General features: G+C 34.2%; 1 long non-coding RNA gene across 2 annotated transcripts; it reads left to right on the top strand.

Moving 5' to 3' along the window:
- The first annotated feature begins 1,283 nt into the window (after window positions 1-1,283).
- On the top strand, window positions 1,284-3,904 carry LOC148780659 (uncharacterized). 2 transcript variants are annotated; one of them, XR_016040393.1, is made up of 2 exons: window positions 1,284-1,614; window positions 3,598-3,904. It is a non-coding gene; the product is annotated as an uncharacterized LOC148780659 (long non-coding RNA). The 2 variants fall into 2 exon arrangements; XR_016040394.1 differs by having other exon boundaries at window positions 1,528-1,728.
- The last annotated feature ends 5,366 nt before the right edge of the window (window positions 3,905-9,270 follow it).

Here is a 9,270-nt window from a genome sequence, read left to right as displayed (position 1 = left end):
GGGTGATACATAGAACATGAGAGAAATGTAGATTTACATTGTGATTAGAATATTTATTTGTTTTTATTGTCATGTCTACCTGAAAATTCCCTCCTAGGACTTTGAAATAGAGAGTTCGCATAGGTGTAGGATTTTTAATGACTTTACACATGTAATAAATAACACATATTTCTAGTTACGATTTTAGTTAATATGCTACAAGTAATTGCATACATGCAACACACGTAATTAATTCAAGTAGTAGTTATACTACGAATCACATTATTATAGTTTGACTAAAGAGAAAATTATGCACATAACTATCATTTATAATATTATTTAAATCTTCCATGCAATTTTTTCCTTATTACTGTTTTCCTTATTACATCTAATACCCGTTTTATACATGTGAATATAATATTTGGTCAGAATTTTTGAAAATGACCAAATTGCCCTAATTAGATTTTTAATGTGAACTAATATGAACTTGTTTTTTGGTAGTGACCTTTTTGTTGTAATGCAGATTGATGATGTAATTTACTTTTCAATTTTTCATGTTTTTTAATATTTTTGTTGTAGTTTTATTTGATAATTGCTTTTTCTTCTCTTTTTTCTTTTTTTTTTTTCTTTTTTTTTTCTTTATTCTTTATTCTTTATTCTTTTTTTTCTTTTTTTTTTTCTTTTTTTTTTCCTTTTTTTTTTCTTTTTTCTTTTTTCTTTTTTCTTTTTCCTTTTTTCTTTTTTCGTTTTCCTTTTTTTTTTAATGATGTTTAATAATATATGCAACTTAAATCTGCTTTGCATTACCATTATTCATCTATAATATACACTTACTCCTAACTAGCCATGTTATTTTAATGGAAAAAGTTTATTTAAGGATGCAATCTTATAACGTAGAACTACGGATGCATCTCAAAAATCCATCGGAAAAGGTAGTTTTAATGTTGAAAAACCCTTTGATTGATCATCTCGACATTGAGATGTATGACCATGAAAAATAAAAATATTTTAATTCTCAGAAATAGTGCATTTTACAACATATTATCTACACCGTCCATTTTCAAGATTTTCATATGTTTATAGATCTACTTGATTTTAACCATTTTTTAAATTTAAAATTTTATAATTAGATATAAAAATATATTTTGGAATAATCCTAAAAACATTTTACATCAAAATTATATATCATGATTAAATTTGAAAGTGCACCTTACCTCTACAGCTACAACTGCACCCTATTTTAATATCTTTACCTCTTGACTTGGAATCAGGCTTTAATATGATAAGGCTTGATAATGCATGATACAATAAGACTGAATCATGACTTTAATATGAAAAGACTTCATAATGCATGCTACAATAAGACTTGAGAATGCATGCTACGATAAGACTTGAGAATACGTTGCTTGGAATCACATACTTTCAGCATGATAAGATTTTGGAATAATATACTACCATTGGGAGAAGCTTACATTTTTTGTGTCATAAAGGCCTCTCAAGTTTGTCTCTATATGACAAATAACAACGAAAATTTAGGAACAAAAAAGTTAGGGAAAAGTTTGATCAACAAACTAGAAGATTTAAAATTTGATTTGTAAACTTGAAGATTTAGTGACCAAGCGTAGCATATTGGAGGTAAAAATATTGTGGGCCATTGGATGAGACTGAAATGGTAAAATAATTCAAGTGTTTTTTAATAATTTTATATTAGGGTGCAGTTGTCATACGGATGCATCCGTAGGTATAGAGGTAAGATGCTCCTTCAATTTTATCGTGGTATATAATTTTGATGTAAAATGTTCTTAGGATTATCTCAAAATCTAATTTTATATCTAATTATAAAATTTTAAATTTCAAAAATAGTTAAAATCAAGCAGATCTATAAACATATGAAAATCTTGAAAATGGACGGTGTAGATAATATGCTGTAAAATGCACTATTTTTGAGACTTAAAATCTTTTTATTTTTCATGGTCATACATTTTCATGTCGAGATGATCGATTAAAAGGTTTTTCAACATTAAAACTACCTTTTCCAATGGATTTTTGAGGTGCATCCGTAGTTCTACATTATAAGGTTGCATCCTTATATAAACTTGTTCCTTTATATTATGACTTTGTTGGGTATTTTTATTGTAATTATGTTGTTTAATTTCTCATTGATTATTATTTTAAAAGAACTATGTTACATAATCCCTTTGCTTTTTATATAGTTACACTTTTGAGCTTTTAAATTCAATGTTTTAGTAATTTATTTGAATGAGCTTATTAGGAGTAATCTTTTTTAAACTATTAATTTGATATCTCTTGATTTCATCAATTCATTTATCCACATTTATGAAATAAAAATCTAGTAAGAATGGCAATAAATATAAAAAAGAGAGCACTTTCGATATCCTGAGTCAATAATTTAAAAAAATGATGAAATTGAGGAGGATGTCACACATAAAATTAGAGTTGGATGGGAAAAGTGGAGATGTTCAACCTGAGTTTTATATGATCATCACATATCAATGAGAAGTTCTATAAGACAATTGTGAGACCAGTTTTACTTTTATGGGACGAAATATTGAGCAGTCAAGAAATAATATACCCATAGGGCGGTTAAGAAACAACATACCCATAGGATGAGTGTAGCTGAGATGGGGATGTTGAGATAGATGAGTGACAAGACAATAAGTGATTGAATTAGAAATGAATACATTTGGAAGAACTTAGGTGTGGCTCCAATAGACGATAAAAATAAAAGAAAGTAGACTTAGGCGGGATGGCTATATATAACGTAAACCCAGTACGGCGCCTGCTAGGAAGTGCAAATTGGTTCAAGTGGAAGGCTAAAAAAAAGTAAGGTTAGATCCAAAATGACATAATGGGAAGTAGTGAGAAAAGATATGACGATGTATGCCTCATTGAGGCTATGACCCTGGATAGAGCAGAATGGCAAACCACGATTTGTGTAGGCGACCCCAAATAGTTGAAAAATGGCTCTGATGGTGATGGTGATGATGACGATGATGATGATATTTTCTTAAGTATTGATTTGATATCTAATTAATTTCATGACTCATCATAATTTGTCTACATCTATTTCGTAATTTTTGTATTTTAAATTTAATTAATATTATACTTTCTTTTGATGCCTACGGCATTTAATACACATGCAAACTTCAACTAGTTTTCTTATGTTATAGAGAGGATGTAATGCACAATTCAACTAGTTTTCTTGTGTTATAGAGAGGATGTATATTTATGTAATAAGGGTTTTCTTTTTCTGGTTTTTTTAAGGAGGTGATATTATTTGTCATTGGTAAATAATGTTTTTAATTGTCAAAGTTATTTGTGTTCCTTATTGTGCCATGTTGTCTTGCAATTAATCAAGATATTTCCTCTTCCTCTTATGTATTTGATAGCTTCAATTTTTTAAACCGTATTCATTTGATACCTATGAAATTTTTTTACTTTTTTTAAGTTTTAAAATCTATATGGTTTTCTTTGGGTATAGGTTTGGGTTTAGGATTTTTATTATTAATGGAACATAAATTCTGGATTTTGGTATTTAATTCATTATTAGATTAGTCGTATACGATGCTTTTGACTCCAGAGCTTTTGTTTCTGCAGTTTTTTGGATGTTAGAAGCTGTTTTCAACCATCTATGCTGACGAACCCTTTTTCCTTGAAGGGGATGTTAGAAGCTTTTCCGAACATTTGTTTCTGCAGTTTTTTGGATGTTAGAAGCTGTTTCCTACCATCTATGCCCACGAACCCTTTTTCCTTGAAGGAGTTGTTGGAAGCTGTTTCCGACCATCTATGCCCACAAACCCTTTCTGCTTGAAGAAAGTATGTTTATTTATTTATTTAAATAAAAATGTTACTGCTTTATGCATTTGAACGTGAATGACTAAATTTACTTATTTTCATTTTTTCAGTCATAGTCGCAACTCTTAAGTATTTTGCAAATTTTTATTTTACACGTTTGGGAATATAAACTGTGATTTGCATTTTTCCAAATAATTTTAAATTGGTGAAGTTTTTATAGATTTACTGAGACTCTGTAAACCATACTTGAGAGGATAGCTATTTTTTTTTTTTCAATAATTGCTAAAATTTTGTGCTAGCCAGAGTAGATGTGAATATACTTGAGCCTAGAAAGCACACGTAATTGGATTGCAATTGCTTGTCTTGATTAAGAATTTGCATATTTTGTGGTTGAATTGCCTCTTTTAGAGCTTTGTCTTCTCATTCATTTATTTTTTCTCTGTTTGTTTCTATGGTTTTTTCTATTTATCTGTTGAGTTGGGATATAGTTCAGTCATTAAAAAGTTACAGTTATGCTTGTCACCTTTGAGAATTGGTGAAGCTTTTTTGTTTTTTGTTTTTATATTTGATGACACTTCTATTTGACATACGCTTCTTTTATTTGGGTGCTCATTTATTTTTGTCTAGTGAACCATACATTCTTTAACTAAAAGGTGTTTGTTTTTTTGTTTTCTCATTATCTTGTAATGGGCAACCAATTGGAAACATTCACATATCAATCGTTTTTCTTTGTAAAAGTTGGGATTTGTGATTATGGTGAGTGCTTTTCATAAACCATTATGTGTTTTTTTTCCCTTAAAAAGTTGGAAGGTTATCATTTTTGTTGGGCTCACCTAGTTAGAGCCATCTTGCACGAATATAGATGCGCATAGCACAACTTGGAAATATGAGAAACAAAATTATGTCAAAATCGATGTGTGTGTATAAGTGAGAAAACATGCAGTAAAACAAATAAATAATAAATCTTACTGGTACCACATTTACATGGTTTACATTTTTTGGCTACGTCCACGGGAGAAAAAGACGAATCTATTATTAACTCAAAGGTTACAATAGTTTCCAAAAAAACACCCTTTCTTGGGATCATCGATTTCATCTAGAGACTTCTCTCTCTAGGATTTCCTTCTTTGATCTTAGAGACTTTTTTTCTTTCTAAGACTTTCTTTCTCTAAAAGAAAATGTTCTCTCTTTCTCTCTTTTTCTTCCCTTCTCCATATTTTTCTTTCAACAAAGAAAATACCTAAGAAGATGATTACTAGCTCTCTTTCATCTTTTTCTTCTCTTTATGAAGAAGGATAACTCTCTCACTCTCCCTCTTCTTCTGTCTCAAAGAATGATGAATCTATATTGTCTTCTTCTTCTCTCACAGAAAATGATGAATCTTTATCTTCTTCTTTTAAAGAAGGATGAATCCATGTCTTCTTCTTCTCCTCTCACAGAGAATGATGAATCTCTATTTTCTTCTTCTCTAAAGAAGAATGCTTCATATATCTCTGATACACCAAGAAAAGGTTCACGCCCAAAAATGGCCCATGAAAGGTGTACGCCCAAATAATAGCCCAAGAGACATATACGCCTAAAATGGCTCAGAGATATTCATGCTTAAAAATGGCCCAGAGATGTGGCTTTGGTTTAACCAACCAAGAGCACTAAGCCTCTTATGTGATTCCCTTTTTATATATGGACCAATGGTTAACAACTAAATTAGAAGTCTATCTCATAACGTCCTAAAAAGGAGGTCCATCTCTATCTCCTTTTAGAAAGAAGATACAATCTTCCCATACCAAAAGCCATCACGTGATATCTTATTCTTATGAAAAGAGGACTTAATTTCTTATGGAAATAAGACTTAGTCAACATGTCACACTTTTCCACATTCCTAATTTGCGCTTCTAACAAAAGAAATAATTCTATTGGTGTCCCTCTCTCATGGAATGTGACTCCCAACTATCTCCCCTTCCAATCCCAGGAGGGAGGTCTTCTTTTGTAAATCAACCAGGTGCTCAAATGACACCCATGCCATCCATGATTCTCCATGACTCTTGCTTATCATTGGTCAAGATCTTCGTCATCATATTCGACACGCTCCCGTTGGTATGGATTTTTCCTAGTTGCGACTTTCTCACCCTTCTACAGCTTGGGATTTCATACAACTCCCTCTACAAAAGTAATCGAGTATTTCAATATTAATTTCTTGGAGTCTAGTTCTTCAGCAATGTCTTCATTTGTATACCCATGTAACACATGTTTCCTCCCCCAAAGCACAAACACACTTTGGATGTTCCTTTGAGATACTTGAATATCAAATTGACTGTTGCCTAGTGTTTTTTGTCAAGATTAGCGATACTTGAATATGATCACAGTGTCACTGTCAGTCCATAAAGTTACGGACGGTTAAAGTGATTCACTGTAGGTCAAAGTTGTAACTGACAATTCATTAGTCAATACCTTTTTTGCACAATGGCAATTCACCATTGGTCAAGACAAATAGTCCATTGGTCAATACCTTCTTTGCCAAGTAGTAATTCATTGTTGGTCAAGGTGATGACTAATGGTATGTTGGTCAAGACTTTCTTTTCACAGTGGACACTCACTGACACTCTCTAACTGAGCTCACTACGCTTTTGTTGCATGTACTTCCTACGATCGACTCATAGGGAACTTTCTTTATTTCTTCCTGCTTCCTCTTGGTTGAAAGGATCTCTTGACACTTTAACTCTCGTGCCTTCTTGCCTTTCGCCAACTTTACTAAGTCAAAAATGTGATTTTTATAGAAGGATATATCTCATCTTATATAGCTTTAATCCACACCCATTGGTGTTTGTCAGCCTAACTTCCTAGTAGATTTATGGTCCACCCCTTGCAGAGTAATTAGTAGAGGGTTTATATCCCCTAGATGACCTTCTCAATTCAACTGTGGGTGACACTTCTTGAACATGCTGCTCCCCCTGCTTGTCATCACCCTGAACTGACATGTCAACTCTTTAGACCCAGCCTTTTGTTTCACTTCTCCCCGTCTTCATTTACCATGGTGGAGGAACTATGACCGGTTCCGAACCATCGAAGATTCGTAGTTTTGCAGCCTTCATCACGTCTTCAATAGTAAGATCTTCCTGAAAGACCACACCCATACCCTTGATCACCTTCTTATACTTCCACAACATACAGCTGAACTTTTCACTTGAGTACCCTTGGAAACGCGTAGGAATGCTTTCTTATTCAATTTGGATCTTTGTTCCTTGACACGTGTACTAATGCCTTAAACACCATCGTGTGAATAAGAGATATCATTTTCAATTCGACCTCTCTCTGAAGTTTGACCATCCAGAGGACACAATGGGATCGATATTAGGTAGCATCCTGTGAGGACTGCTTCACCCTAATATAGCTTAGTGATGGATCACATGCTCCTAACTTTATGACATTTTAGCAGCTTGCATGTCTCCCTTTCCTCGTTGAGTGGAAATCCTGAAAGATCTCAAACATCTGATCTATCAATTTCACCCATACCACTTATGATGCATCATCAATGACGGTGACAAGGTCTATGATGAGCCACCAAATGACTTGATATCCATAAGACCACACACATCTGAATCCACCAGATTTAGGATTTCCTTAGAGCCCTTACGGGAGAAAGAGGCTCTATGTTGTTTGCCTAGCAAATATTGGTCACATGGGGTTAGAGATGCATGCATCTCCCTTACCCACAATTTGTGGAGTAACATCCAACGCTCTGGTATCCACAACCCAATCCGAATTGCATGATGCAATGTTAATTCACCCTTCACCACAGTTTATGTCCACACCATCATCTGTGGTCACTTCAGTGGTTTATCTGCCATCATCCATGGCATTGTCCTCATACCACTTATTATTGAGCTTCTGGCAATCTTTCTTGATGTGCCCTTCCTTGCCACAATGAAAACATTTGATCCCTTTTCTTGTCTTCGATCGGTTTTGGTCCCCATTCTTGGACCTTCATCAAATTGTGACAAGGGCTTGCGAGTTCAATGTGTCGGAGGCTTTTCTTCTCACCTCCTCATTCAACAGGCTACTAATAACCTGACTCATGGTCACAGAGACTAGCAAAGTCTGCCAATTATCCGGCAATGAACCGAGCAAAAACAGAGCCTATAACTCATCTTCCAAAAACAAATTCATTGTTGCGAGTTGGTTAACAACGCTTTGCACCTCATTCAATTACTATGCAATAGATTCCCCATCCCTGAACTTCATATTCACTAACTTGTAGATTAAGAATGCCTTATTTCCGGTGGTCTTCCTCTCATATAAGTCATGTAGCTTATCCCACAATGATTTCAAGGATGTCTCCGTCAATACATGGTGGAATACATTTTCTTCTAACTATTTTCGAATAGTTCGGAGAACCTTTTGGTTCAATCTCTTTCACTCATCATATGTCATACCTTCGGGCTAGTGTTCTATCCATTCAATGAGTGCATACAAGTCCCTACAATATAGTAGATCTTCTATCTTTGGCTTCAAGATGATCCAGTTATTTCCATTGAATGATTTCATTATGCTCTTGGTACTGGAATTCATCTATCCACACACATTGTCTATCCCTTATGCACTACGATTAGCTAGCGGTTGTGCATTACAGTTAGCTATTGCTCGTGCATTACAATTAGCTATTGCATTTGCGTTACGGCTAGCTATCGCATGTGCGTTACAATTAGGTATCACTCGTGCGTTACGATCAACTATCGTCTGTGCATTACTGTCAGCTATCGCCCATGCGTTGCAATCAGGTATCGGCCATGCGTTGCAGTCAGCAATCGCCCATGCGTTGCAGTCAGCTATCACCCATGCGTTGCAGTAAGCTATCACTCGTGCATACGGGTATCCACCGTCAGTTAAGCCTTTGTAGAAACTTTCACAGAGGTTTGATTCCCAAAAAATCTCGTATGCCCAATTAATTAAAAGTCAAGTCAAGGCAAAGCCAGCAGCGAGTAAGATTAAAAGAGCAGGATTTGTTTTCTTCCTTACTTGTTCTATGACCGCTAGGTTTGCTATATCGAAAAAAATGGTGATAGGGAGGACCAAGCGGAGAGGGAAACACACTCTGATACCACATGTTGGGCTCACCCAGTTAGAGCCCTCTTGCACGAATGCAAATGTGTGCAGCAGAACAAGGAAATATGGGAAACAAAATTATACCAAAAGCGATGTGTGTGTGTGTATAAATGGGAAAACATGCAATAAAGCAAATAAATAACAAATCTTACTGGTACCGGATTTACGTGGTTCATCTTTTCATGCTACGTCCACGAGGGAAAGAAACAAATCAACTATTAACTTAAAGGTTACAATAGTCTTCCAAGAAAACATAATTTTTTGGGATCACCGATTTTATCTAGAGACTTCTCTCTCTAGAATTTTCCTCTCTGATTTCAGAGACTTCTTTTCTTTTTAGAGGCTTTTTCTTTTTAAAAGAAAATGTTATCTATT

The sequence above is a fragment of the Amborella trichopoda genome, chromosome 9 (genome assembly GCF_054954075.1).
Source record: "Amborella trichopoda isolate Santa Cruz 75 chromosome 9, AtrichopodaSantaCruz75HAP2 v2.0, whole genome shotgun sequence".
In the NCBI taxonomy this organism is placed as follows: Eukaryota; Viridiplantae; Streptophyta; class Magnoliopsida; order Amborellales; family Amborellaceae; genus Amborella; species Amborella trichopoda.
Note: the sequence above shows the minus strand (reverse complement) of the source record. Positions and strands in the feature narration are given on the sequence as shown.